Source organism: Aulonocara stuartgranti (genome assembly GCF_965226115.1).
Source record: "Aulonocara stuartgranti genome assembly, chromosome: 6".
NCBI lineage: Eukaryota > Metazoa > Chordata > Actinopteri > Cichliformes > Cichlidae > Aulonocara > Aulonocara stuartgranti.
Genome location: NC_138944.1, coordinates 29875231 through 29888048, shown reverse-complemented (window position 1 = coordinate 29888048; position 12818 = coordinate 29875231). Strand labels below are relative to the sequence as shown.

General features: G+C 41.5%; 1 protein-coding gene across 4 annotated transcripts in view; it reads right to left on the bottom strand.

Moving 5' to 3' along the window:
- LOC309709152 (protein sidekick-1-like) overlaps positions 1 to 12818 on the bottom strand; it is a 302493-nt gene that overhangs the window by 168019 nt on the left and 121656 nt on the right. The gene's annotated exons all lie outside the window — the stretch shown is intronic.

The following is a 12818-nucleotide window of genomic DNA, read 5'->3' as shown; positions in this document are numbered from 1 at the left end:
ATATATATTAGACTTAATAGTTACTATATACAGTAATTGACTTCTATTCATTTTACATCAAATTAAAACTTTGGGTGTCAGATAATTATTTATCAAAAGCTAGACATTTTAAATGAGAATAAGAAAGAAAAGTATGTCTTTGTGCCCCCTTTTCCCTGTTAATGCCCTATCGGCCCCCCTGGCTAAACTTTGCTAGATCCGCCCCTGCACAGTTACCAGCGTCAGCTACGTAGAAAAAGATCCTCGAGTAGAAATTAATATTAAATACATTCTAACAATAGCTGATCAAGCTTAAACGTGCTGCTGTTGTTCAGCCGCTGGTTTCCTCTTTCTGGTGCAAAGTGGGCCAAAAGCAAACTAGAGACACAGACTCGCGACAGAAAAGCCGATCAGCTGATCATTAAGCAGTTTCATGATTGAAGTAGCAGCAGGAGAGGCAGTCGCTCCATATATCGCTTGTTAAGCTTAACGCAGGAATGCTTTATAAACATTCAGAGATGGACTTACACACTTGCTTTACTTCTCTCGGGATAACTTTGTCGGAGATGAAATGCCGGGTTGCTAGCGAAGCTCCACATGCTATCCAGACCACCAACAGGTCCCGCATGCCACAGCCGCTCTATCACGTGATGCATACTGCTCCGACGTGCTAACGTTCTGAGGTGAGTTACGGCGTGTTGCAAGTTTTGTGAGGTGCTTTCGTGATATTTAATGGATCGGATTACATTTTTTATTTTTCTCCGATATCCGATCCAGTAATTTAGGTCAGTATCGGACCGATACCGATACGTAATATCGGATCGGTCCCTCTCTATTCTGTACTAGTTGCAGGCGTGTCAGAGTGCCCAGTCCAACCCCTATTAAAAGGGAGTTGCAATAATCCAAGCGTGAGGTTATAAAAGCGTGGATAACAGTCTCCAAGTCACGCCTTGAAAGAAAAAGTTTAACCTTCGACAGACGCCTGAGTTGATAGAATGACGATTTCACCACCCCATTCACGTGACCATCAAAGGTAAGTGCAGAGTCGATTTTTAACCCAAGATTGGTAATCGAGCTCTTCAGGTGAGGGGTCAGAGCAGCAAGGTCAACATCAGGGATGTCAGAGGAACAATTCGGGCCAAACAGAATTGCTTTCGTTTTACGTTCATTAAAATTTAAAAGGTTTTGAGCCATCCATGACTTAACATCACTAAGGCAATCAAGCAGGAGTCTAATTGGGGAAGTATCAGAATGACTGAAAGGAAAATAAAGCTGGCAATCATCAGCATATAGATGAAATGAAACTTTGTGTTTACGAAAGATCGCACCCAGTGGCAGGAGATACAATGCAAACAGTAATGGCCCAAGAATAGATCCCTGTGGTACACCCCATGGCAGAGGGGCCACAGAGGACGATGACGAGCCCAACTTAACACAGAAGCTCCTGTTTGAGAGATTTGATTTTATCCACAGGAGTGCCAAGCCAGAAATGCCCACACAAAGCTGTAATCCAGAGATCAGCAGGTCGTGATCCACTGTGTCAAATGCAGCAGTCATATCTAGTAGTATAAGCACTACATGTTTACCACAGTCTGTCGCTACCAGGATATCGTTCATAACCTTTATGAGAGCTGTCTCTGTGCTATGAAACGGCTTAAAGCCGGACTGAAAAACTTCAAACATTTGAGAGTTGTTTAGATAATCCATCAGCTGAGTGTGAGCAACCTTTTCCAAGATCTTACTCAGAAAAGGAAGTTTAGAGATGGGTCTAAAGTTTGACATTACTGAAATATCTGAGCCTGGCTTCTTAAGTAAGGGATGAATAACTGCATGCTTAAACCCGCTTGGTACTTGACCTGACAAGAGGCTGGTATTAATTAGGTTCAGAATATGTGGTCCAACAGTAGGAAACACTTTTTTTAGGAAACGGGGATGAGCGACATCATTCGGAGAACCACATAGGTTAGCAGTTAACACAAGCTTCTCTAGTTCAGGTAGAACAATTGGTTGGAAAGCAAAAAGCAAATTTAAACAGGGAACATGCACAGCCGGGCCAACAGAAGATAAAGTGGAGGGTCTCAAACTGGCAACCTTATCCACAAGGAAATTAAGAAACTTATTACACATAACCTCAGAAGATTGCAAAAGAACATGATCCTCTGAATTCAGTACAGAATTAATGGTATTATACAGAACATGAGGGTTATGTGAATTAACAGCAATAGGTTGTGAAAAATAGGAGTTTTTGGCGGTCTGTATTGCCCTCTGATAAGCTTTCATGAAAGAGACACACACAGATCTCTCCAAAACAACACTTGGACAGTTATGTGTGTGAACATATAGGCTGTATCTGACAGTGGAGCATTTGAAAACCCAACTCACACAAAGAGAGAATGGATGCTAAACGGTCCAGGTGATGTCTGATTGTGTCTATTTGAGAACAGAGCAGGTAATAGCTGAGCATGGATCGTGTCGTTTGGACAATGACCCATTTTTCTGTCATTTTGATTGCACCACCAATCAATGATCAGTATGTGACTGAAAAGCAGACTTTTAGCTTTAATTCAAGAGGTTTAAGAAAACTGTGGCATTAACTGTTTAAGAATTACAGCTATTTTTATACACAGTACCCCATTTTCAAAGTAACTGGAAAATCGAACATAAGGACTGTTTTTGATATTTGGAAGAAAATCCTTTGTAGTCAACGACTGCCTGAAGTCTAGAAACCCTGGACATCCTCAAATGCTATGTTTCCTCCCTCGAGATCCTCTACCAGTCTTTACTGTAGCTGCCTTCAGGTGCTGCTTGCTCGTGGGTCTTTCTTTATTCAGTTTGGTATTTAATAACTGAAAACTATGCTCTGTTGGGTTGAGATCATGTGACTATATTAGCCACTAAAGAAAATCCAATTTCTTCACCTTGAGAAACTCATGAGTTGCTTTTGCAGTACACTTTGGATCATTATTCATTTGAACTGTGTGTGAATATGAGCAGAGAATATAGCCCTATACGCTTCAAAATTCATCCCCCTCCTTCTATCCGCACTCACATCACTGGTGACTAGGGATGGGTATTGAAACCCCTGTTTCAATTCCTTGGAATTGTTTGCCATTTTTGCAAAGGATTCCCTTATCGATTCCAGTCGCCCCGAATGACGTCACCACGTTGCGGAGCGTCATTTATCTGGCAGGAAACACGGCGCCTAAGCGGCTCAAACCCTCAAAGGTTTGGTTATACTTTACGAGAACGGATGACAACAGGGCAACTTGCAATACTTGCAAAGTAGATATTTCATTTAAGGGAGGAAACACGACAAATATGCAAAAGCATTTGCTCACAAAACACGTGATGACCTTAAATGAATGTCATGTTTTTAATTCCGCTCCGGACTCGTGAATCTCAACCCAGCAGCAGCAGCAGTAACGTTTGCACGTCCTCTCCCGTTAATGCGGCAGGTAAATAATCAACTAACAGTGCATATTATGTTAGCGCGATCTGCCTTATTACAAAACCTGCCATTACTGTGCATTTAGGTGACCATGATGAGAGAGACAGAGTCTGGCTCAGATGCTGGCAGTTCTCGCTGCAGTCTACCGGTAGCATCTCCTTTCAGGCCAGGATAGACGAATGTCACCGAGCAGTTACTAAGTTTGTGGTAAAAGGTTTGCACCCATTTACCACAGCAGATACCCCAATTTTCGGTAAGTGAATGTGTTTAATTGTAGGCAGGGACATTACTGGATATTCTCGTGTAATGTATAGTTTTTCATATTTATATCCTGTTCATATCCTGTACATAGCTTGTACTCACTACAGCCTGTACATACTTATAGTTATAGAATATTCACAACATACTTCATACCGTGTACATTATAACATACCATAATAGACCCATTTCTGTAATATACTCACATATCTATATTATTGCTAATATATATTGTAATATATCTATATCACTAAAGCACTTCTGGATGGATGCAAACTGCATTTCGTTGCCCTGTACCTGTGCATGTGCAATGACAATAAAGTTGAATTCTATTCTATTCTATTCTATTCTAATTGCTACAGAATAATTTATGTTATACTTTGTTATTGCGACAGAAGAATATTTATTTTATTATTTTACATTTACAATTTTTTTTCCCCGGGGACCCTGTGACATCCCATTGAAGAGCCGTAGGCTGGATCTCTTAAGATCTCAGTGTTGGGTTTGTAAGGCCATGTTACTCCTAAATTTCTTTCTTGTTCAAGGAGAAGATGTAAAACAAAGTTCTAAGCTATGCGACCTTAGTGTTCTCCTTTTTTAGAAATAAGAATTGATAAGAGAATCGATAACGAATCGAATCATTAAACAGAATCGAAAATGGAATCGGAATCGTGAAAATCTTATCAATACACATCCCTACTGGTGACCCAGTTCCACCGGCAGCGATACATACACGTATCGTAAAACACTGCCACCACCATGTTTGAGAGATAACGTGATATGCTTTAGATTATTAGCTGTTTCACTCTTTCTCCATAATTCTTTCTAATTATTATAGTGGTAAAGGCTAGTCTTGGTTTCATCTGTCAAGACATTTTCCAGAATTGCGCAGGCTCTTTTGGCTTTCCTGTTCTTGAGCGTAACCAGTGGTTCACACCTTATTGTAAAACCTTTGTAGTCATAAAGGCATCTCTTGATGGTAGATCTACGATTCCCTTTTAATGTTCTTGGCTGGATATTGTGAAATTGTTTGTCTTAACAGTGGACATAATTATGTAATCATCCACTTCAGCTGTCCTCTGCTTCCTCCTTTATAAAATGCACCATATCGTTGATCTGGCCACTCCAAAAGTTTTTGGTCTTCTCCTGATAGGTTTATTTTGTTTAATTCCTTTTCCTCCCTTACTTCCATTAACATCTCTTCAGACCTCATATTGACAGTTCCAACGAAAAGCTATCTAATGCAAAACTTTTACCTGCTTGATATGTCATGAAATAATGAGGGAACAGACCTCCGTGGCCCTGAAAAGCTTGTCAGTCAATTGACAAATTACTTTTGAGCCTCTGAAAAATGGGGACTGTGTATAAAAATAGCTTTAATTTGGTGGTAACACTTAATGCATTACTTTACCATACTACCAAGGCAGTTCCCTCATTTAAACCACACAGAGTATTTCCAGAAGTAAGAACATTTCTAAATTGCACTATTCCCTGCTGTGTGTGCTACATGTGAGAAAAGAACAACTTCAGACAATGTCCCGCCTCTATTCTCCTGCCATTGCCTGGAATACATGTAAAGTCAGTCAGCAAAAAAAACACCCAGCACGCCCCTGCGGGCGGTTTATCCTTCAAGCTCGGGTCCTCTACCAGAGGCCTGGGAGCTTGAGGGTCCTGCGCAGTATCTTAGCTGTTCCCAGGACTGCGCTCTTCTGGACAGAGATCTCCGATGTTGTTCCCGGGATCTGCTGGAGCCACTCGCCTAGCTTGGGAGTCACCGCACCTAGTGCTCCGATTACCACGGGGACCACCGTTACCTTCACCCTCCACATCCTCTCGAGCTCTTCTCTGAGCCCTTGGTATTTCTCCAGCTTCTCGTGTTCCTTCTTCCTGATATTGCTGTCATTCGGAACCGCTACATCGATCACTACGGCCGTCTTCTTCTGTTTGTCTACCACCACTATGTCCGGTTGGTTAGCCACCACCATTTTGTCCGTCTGTATCTGGAAGTCCCACAGGATCTTAGCTCGGTCATTCTCCACCACCCTTGGGGGCATCTCCCATTTTGACCTCGGGACTTCCAGGTTATACTCGGCACAGATGTTCCTGTACACTATGCCGGCCACTTGGTTATGGCGTTCCATGTATGCCTTGCCTGCTAGCATCTTGCACCCTGCTGTTATGTGCTGGATTGTCTCTGGGGCATCTTTACACAGCCTGCACCTGGGGTCTTGCCTGGTGTGATAGACCCCAGCCTCTATGGATCTTGTGCTCAGAGCTTGTTCTTGTGCTGCCATGATTAATGCCTTTGTGCTGTCTTTCAGTCCAGCTTTGTCCAGCCACTGGTAGGATTTCTGGATATCAGCCACCTCCTCTATCTGCCGGTGGTACATACCGTGCAGGGGCCTGTCCTTCCATGATGGTTCCTCGTCTCCCTCCTCTTTCTTGGGTTTCTGCTGCCTGAGGTATTCACTGAGCACTCGGTCAGTTGGGGCCATCTTCCCAATGTATTCTGAGATGTTCGTTGTCTCATCCTGGACTGTGGTGCTGACACTCACCAGTCCCCGGCCCCCTTCCTTCCACTTAGCGTACAGCCTCAGGGTGCTGGACTTGGGGTGAAACCCTCCATGCATGGTAAGGAGCTTTCTTGTCTTTATGTCAGTGGCTTCTATCTCCTCCTTTGGCCAGCCTATTACCCCAGCAGGGTACCTGATCACGGGCAGGGCGTACGTGTTGATGGCCCGGATCTTGTTCTTACCATTCAGCTGACTCCTCAGGACTTGCCTGACCCTCTGCAGGTACTTGGTGGTTGCAGCTTTTCTAGCGGCCTCTTCATGGTTCCCATTCGCCTGCGGGATCCCCAAGTACTTGTAACTGTCCTCTATGTCTGCAATGTTGCCTTCTGGTAGTTCAATCCCCTCAGTTCTGATAATGATCTCACTGAGGGGGTTCAGGCCTATGCAGAACAGCAGTGGGGACAGAGCATCTCCTTGGTAGATCCCGCACTTGATGGTGACTTGTGCTATGGGCTTGGAGTTGGCCTCTAGTGTTGTACGCCACATCCCCATTGAGTTCCCGATGAAGGCTCTTAGGGTCCCATTGATCTTGTACAATTCTAGGCATTCCAGTATCCAGCTGTGGGGCATTGAGTCATAGGCCTTCTTGTAATCAATCCAGGCAGTGCACAGGTTGGTCAGTCTGGTCTTGCAGTCTCAGCTGATTGTTCTGTCTACCAGTAGCTGGTGTTTTGCGCCTCTGGTATTCTTGCCAATTCCTTTCTGTGTCCCGCTCATGTATTGACCCATGTGCCTGTTCATCTTAGCCGATATGATGCCTGACAGGAGCTTCCATGTAGTACTGAGGCAGGTTATTGGTCGGTAGTTGGAGGGGACCGGTCCCTTCTTGGGGTCCTTGGGGATCAGCACCGTCCGGCCTTCGGTTAGCCATTCCGGGTGTCTCTCGTTAACTAGCAGCTGGTTCATTTGTGCTGCCAGACGCTCGTGGAGTGCAGTCAGCTTCTTCGGCCAGTAGGCGTGAACCATGTCGGGCCCTGGTGCTGTCCAACTCTTCATACTGGAGACCCTTTCTTGGATATCTGCCACTGTGATGGTTACTGGACCCTGTTCAGGGAGGTCGCTGTGGTCTGCCCTCAGATCCTCTAGCCACTGAGCATTGCCGTTATGGGTTGCATCCTTCTCCCATATGCTCTTCCAGTATTGCTCCGTCTCCAGCCTTGGTGGATATATATATATATATATATATATATATATATATATATATATATATATATATATATATATATATGTATATATATATAGGGCTGCTCGATTATGGCAAAAATGATAATCACGATTATTTTCACTGAAATTGAGATCTCGATTATTTGACGATATTTATTTAACCCTTTAAGACCTACTATAGAACCAAGTCCGCCAGAGCTTATATTATATTTTTACATGTTGTAGTGCCATTTGTGGGAGCATTTCAATTTGCTGTGCAACTGTTATAGCCCATATTTTAATAATATGTATGCATTAAGTCCATAGTAACTACATTAATTGCAAAAAAGTGCAATAAACTACAAAAAAAATTGAAAATCATTTTTGTTTTTTTTTTACATATATTTCTACTTGGAGAAATTTAAGAGGTTTATCCTTCAAAACTTTAAATACAAAAAAGTTCCAAAAAATAGTTTACAACAACAGGAAATTTATTTTGGGTGTCTTCATAGTTTTATTTTGGAGATACACCAATTTTTATATACTGCAGGAAAAACAAAAAAAAACAATCCTATGATGCAAATTTGCAAAGAAAACAGCATGTGCATCAAAATAAACTATTTCCAGCAGTGCAATTCGAGTTCTAAGCATCCCAGCAACTATTCAGAAAAGTCAAACATGACCAGTATAGGTTTTTAAGGCCTACAAGTAAAAAAAACTACAATTTCCGCGAAAATGACGTCACTTCCGGTTTTGGGCAGGAAATGGCGGACATGCGACAGTTCGCGCTGACGTCTGTTTAACTGTGGGAAGTGTTACGAACAGCTGATCGGATCGGCAAAGCGTGTTTCTGGAATATTATGTTTTTGTTCCTGCAAGAGCTTTTTATGCAATTTTTGCAAAGCTTTATGTGGAAGGAAACCGTGACCGAGGACAAGCTGATGGCATCAGATGTAAGTACAACTCCTCCGGGTTATTGCGCTAGCTTACACGGTTCCGGTTCTACGGGGATTTAAAAATAGTTACACAAAACGGAGCATGCTGCTCTGACCGGCTTTAAAGGGTTAACAATGACTTTAAAAAATAATATAAAATAGTGTGCAACACCACTGAAGTTGTTTTTAACCTCTCTTTTCAACCAACAGCAGTCACTCTCCTCTCCAAATAACTTCTGCTTAGCTTTCCGAGCTTCCCTCGGGTCCTCTTAATCAGCGGTCTCCAACCTTTTTTGCGCCACGGACGGTTTATGCGCGACAATATTTTCACGGACCGGCCTTTAAGGTGTCGCGGATAAATGAGGGAGGGGCTAATAATCGTTGAAAGCCCAGATCGTAATCGTGATTAAAATTCGATTAATTGAGCAGCCCTATATATATATATATATATATATATATATATATATATATATATATATATATATATATATATATATATGTGTGTGTGTGTGTGTGTGTGTGTGTGTGTGTGTGTGTGTGTGTGTGTGTGTGTTATAATAATAACCGTGTACACATAATGTGCTTAAAATAGATATTTTAGGTGACTCAAGAAGACTTCTGCTTATATCATCTACATGATACATGAGTGTCATTTGGTGACCTGAAGTTCTTAAGAAACGCCAGCACAGAAGCTTTGTTTTATGACTGAGTCACCGATCAGCTGCAGTTGATGATTCGAGAGAGAGCCTGGGTGCAATCTGCAAGAATAGCACAGCCACTTCATTTTTGGTATTCACATATCTTGACATGACAACTGAATCTGTTGGAATTCTTTATAGTAAATATTGAATTTTGTTCAAAAGCATTTTAACCACATTGAAATCATCTGAAATGACACAGCTGTCCTCAGGAGGAGTCCTGAGTACAAAACCAAACAAATTATGAGTCACAATGTTTTCTTTTTAATAAAGAAATATTTACATTTTTCTGTGTTGGCACTTATATATAATTATACATAGAAATATCTTACAATCTTATTTCTGTATATGCATATTCGCAGGATTTTATCCCAGGGGCATATCCATTAAAAAATCAGCGTCTACCATGCTTGTCTACTTGCAAATTTATACCTAGCCCTCATCAGTACAGCTCCACACAAAGTGATCTGTTACCTCTGCCTGTCTCTAAATCAAACCCCAATCTCCCTCAACACATTAAAAATCAGGCCTGAACTGACCTATAATCACATACAGGCTCAGACCTGCTGCTGAGGTATGAAGACGGAAGCTGAGGCCGCACAGTAGTCATGGTGCAAACAACGGCAAGAGGTAATAAAGAAATAATAAAAATAAATGGAAACACGGAGATGGAGCAGATTGCAGAGGCGGAAGCAGCCTTCATGTTTATGGATTATGTTCAGGCGTGTTTCCCTCTGCTCAGACCAACAACGTAACACTCGCATCTCTATGAAACCTTGCACACCTGGCACAGCAAGGACACCTTCATTAATTACTTAAACCTCCAGATATTACACAAGGATTTAATGATAAGTGACCCTGTGTTTTTCACTATACTAACAGAAGGGTGTTGCTAATAAAGTAGCTACTAGCAGTCATTTTAAAACAACCTCAGTTCTTCAGCGAGTCCACACAATGCTGGAAACAACTCTCTGAGATTCTGCTCCATTTTTATGCGACTGCGTCTCATAGTTTCTGCACTTTCACGCTGTTAATCTCCTATTATACGTGTGTATCACAACCCAAAGATTTGCCACTCATACCTGGTAACTGAAGAGAAGACCACTGAACTCATTGCATATTCATGAAACCAGGCTGAGATGACCTCTGTTATGACATTTATGCTAGAAGAAGTCATTCTGGAAAATGTAACTGCATAACCATTTGCTGTAAATGGTCAATTCATTGCTTCAGACATTGTTGGACGCGGTAGGCCCATTAGCTCTGCAGGTAAATAATCACTTGTAAGCCAAGCAAACATCTGGGGCTGAAAAATGATGCCAACAGAGAAGTGCCAAAAAGTTTCCTCTAACGGTCACTTGAAGTTGGCTCCAAAAGTTAGTTATTTCCCATAGAGTCCCACGTTACAAAGCATGTTTACAGCTCGATACAAAAAGGAGTTTTTGCTTCTATTGTTAGTCTTCCCATTTTTATAACTCATCTGGAAAGGTGTTAAATTAGGACCACAGCTGCTTTGATTAACAGGTGTGCTTCCATTTATGGATACACCTTGCCAGCCTTGCTAGTCCTAGCTGATGACTCGACCCTCTTGTTGAAATTGAGCACAAATTAAGCGGGCTGAGCTGGTTGGATTCTGGTTATATTCCTGTAAAACAGGAAGCTGAGCTCAGTGTAAATGTCAATTTCTGTTGATTTACAGAGTTAATTACTGTATTATTAGAAACATATTAAACGTAACTGCCAACTGACTATCTCATTTTGCAGCAACAAAATAAATGAAGTGAGATAACTTAAAAGTTTAACTTGGCAAAAAATGTTTTGATCGTTATTGGGATAACATATTGTGAGGTGTCTGGTGAGTCCCATCTCTTATGGCCCAGTCCACATGTTTTAAACAGTATATGTTTTAGGCATTGACTCTCTAAACAATCTAAAAATACCTTGTTACTGAAATATTACCAATCCAAAATGACCTCTGCTGGAATCTATAAAGAATAAAATCTACCCATGAATTCCCTTTAAAGATTTTTAGCCTCATAAGAGAAGGAGCTGATATTTTATCTGTGAAGTGGGATCAACAAACACCAATAGAAGCGGGAGGCAGAGTGAAACAGACTGAAAATGAGAAACAAAACAAAGACAGAATAACAGGGAAAAAATATATGTTGTACTGAAGAGAGTGGTAAAATACTGAAGTGGAAATGGAAGAGTTTACAGTAGAGAATTTTCATTTTGTTATTTGCCGCCACATTAGAGGACCAAAGGAGCAATTCAATTATGGAAGTGGAAGGAAAGACGAAAGGGAAAAAGAAGAGAGCAGGAGGAAAAGGAGGAGAGAGCTAAATTGGAAAATATCAAGTTCAGGCAGGCATCAAAGAAAGAGGCCCTATTGTTTTATGATCTGTCTTTTATCTTCTTCTCTAACATTAATCAGCGTAGAGATTTTCACATTTTCCTATCATGCAGTGGTTTATCTTTTAACCAATGTCATTAACTGCCATTAGTGACAGCACAACTATTAACTTTAACACAACCTCTTGTCTTTGTTTCCTTATGTACAGTTTATATTTCCTATTGTACCATTTCAGAAGTCAATGAACTGTAATGACTGCAATTACTCTTGACAAGCCTTATTTGAGCTGTCAATTAACAGAGCAGGGTTATTGTAATTCCTGAAAGAGGACAGCAGCATGGCTCCCAAAAGGAAAACAAGACCAAATGCCTTTTATCGACCTAATCATTTCTGGGAAGTTGCCTCACTAATACATAACATTATCACACATGAATCAAATGTAGGCAGAAATTACACAGCAAATGAAGACATACATGAAGCCCTCATGTCAGGCGAGGCAGACTGGTGAGCTTAGATACTATAACCATGCGAAATACTACAGCAGCTCTTTTTCTGTTGCTAAATTTGCCTTAAATGTCTGATTAGATTTTGTGTATATTTTGGATTAATTTGCACAGTGCAGAGATTATGCAGTGAATTCCCCTCAGTGTCTCTGCACACACACACACACACACAGTAGTATTCTAGCATAATCAGATTTCTGGAACACGTGGGCTACTTCTGTGCACATGTGAACAGTATTTGGGGGCTCTCACCATGACACGACCAACTCTGTCATCACGAGAGTTTTTAGGTTGAGCCAAATTGTGAATTCTGTGTGAGATGGTGCCCCACCCTGCAATCGTGTGAGTTCGTAATGTCGCCAGGATCAAGGTGTGAGTGGGTTTTGAATCGCCAGGAAAGGGATCTATAGGTGGCCTTTAAACCACCACCTCTGTTCAAAGGTTGTCATCCCATGTGCACAAAGACGACATCCTTTACTCCGTTCTTGAAGCATCTAGCGGTTCAAAATGTGAACAGTGGGATCCTCGAAAGAGTGTCCTTCCTCTTTTAAGCTACGCCTCATCCTGATGAGCTGGCACTACTATGCTGCACCATGTGTCTAGGAAGAATACTCCTGTGAGATTTCCTTACACATCAGAGAACCAACTTCACCCCTGATTTCCATCCTGTTAAATCTTTGCTTCATTACCACATACTTCAAATAGAACAAGGGTTTATCCAGGCAAAAGCATACATGTACCATGGCTTCCCCAGGTTCCCACATAGCAACAAACATCCACAGAGTATAAGTGAAAAGTAAAGCTCTAAGCTCTTTCAGAGGGATAGTACTTTTCCAGTGCATCAGGTATGTGGATGACACCTCAACATCAAAACCCAAGATGTAGAACATCTATTCACAGAAAAATCAACTTCATTGAGGATGACACC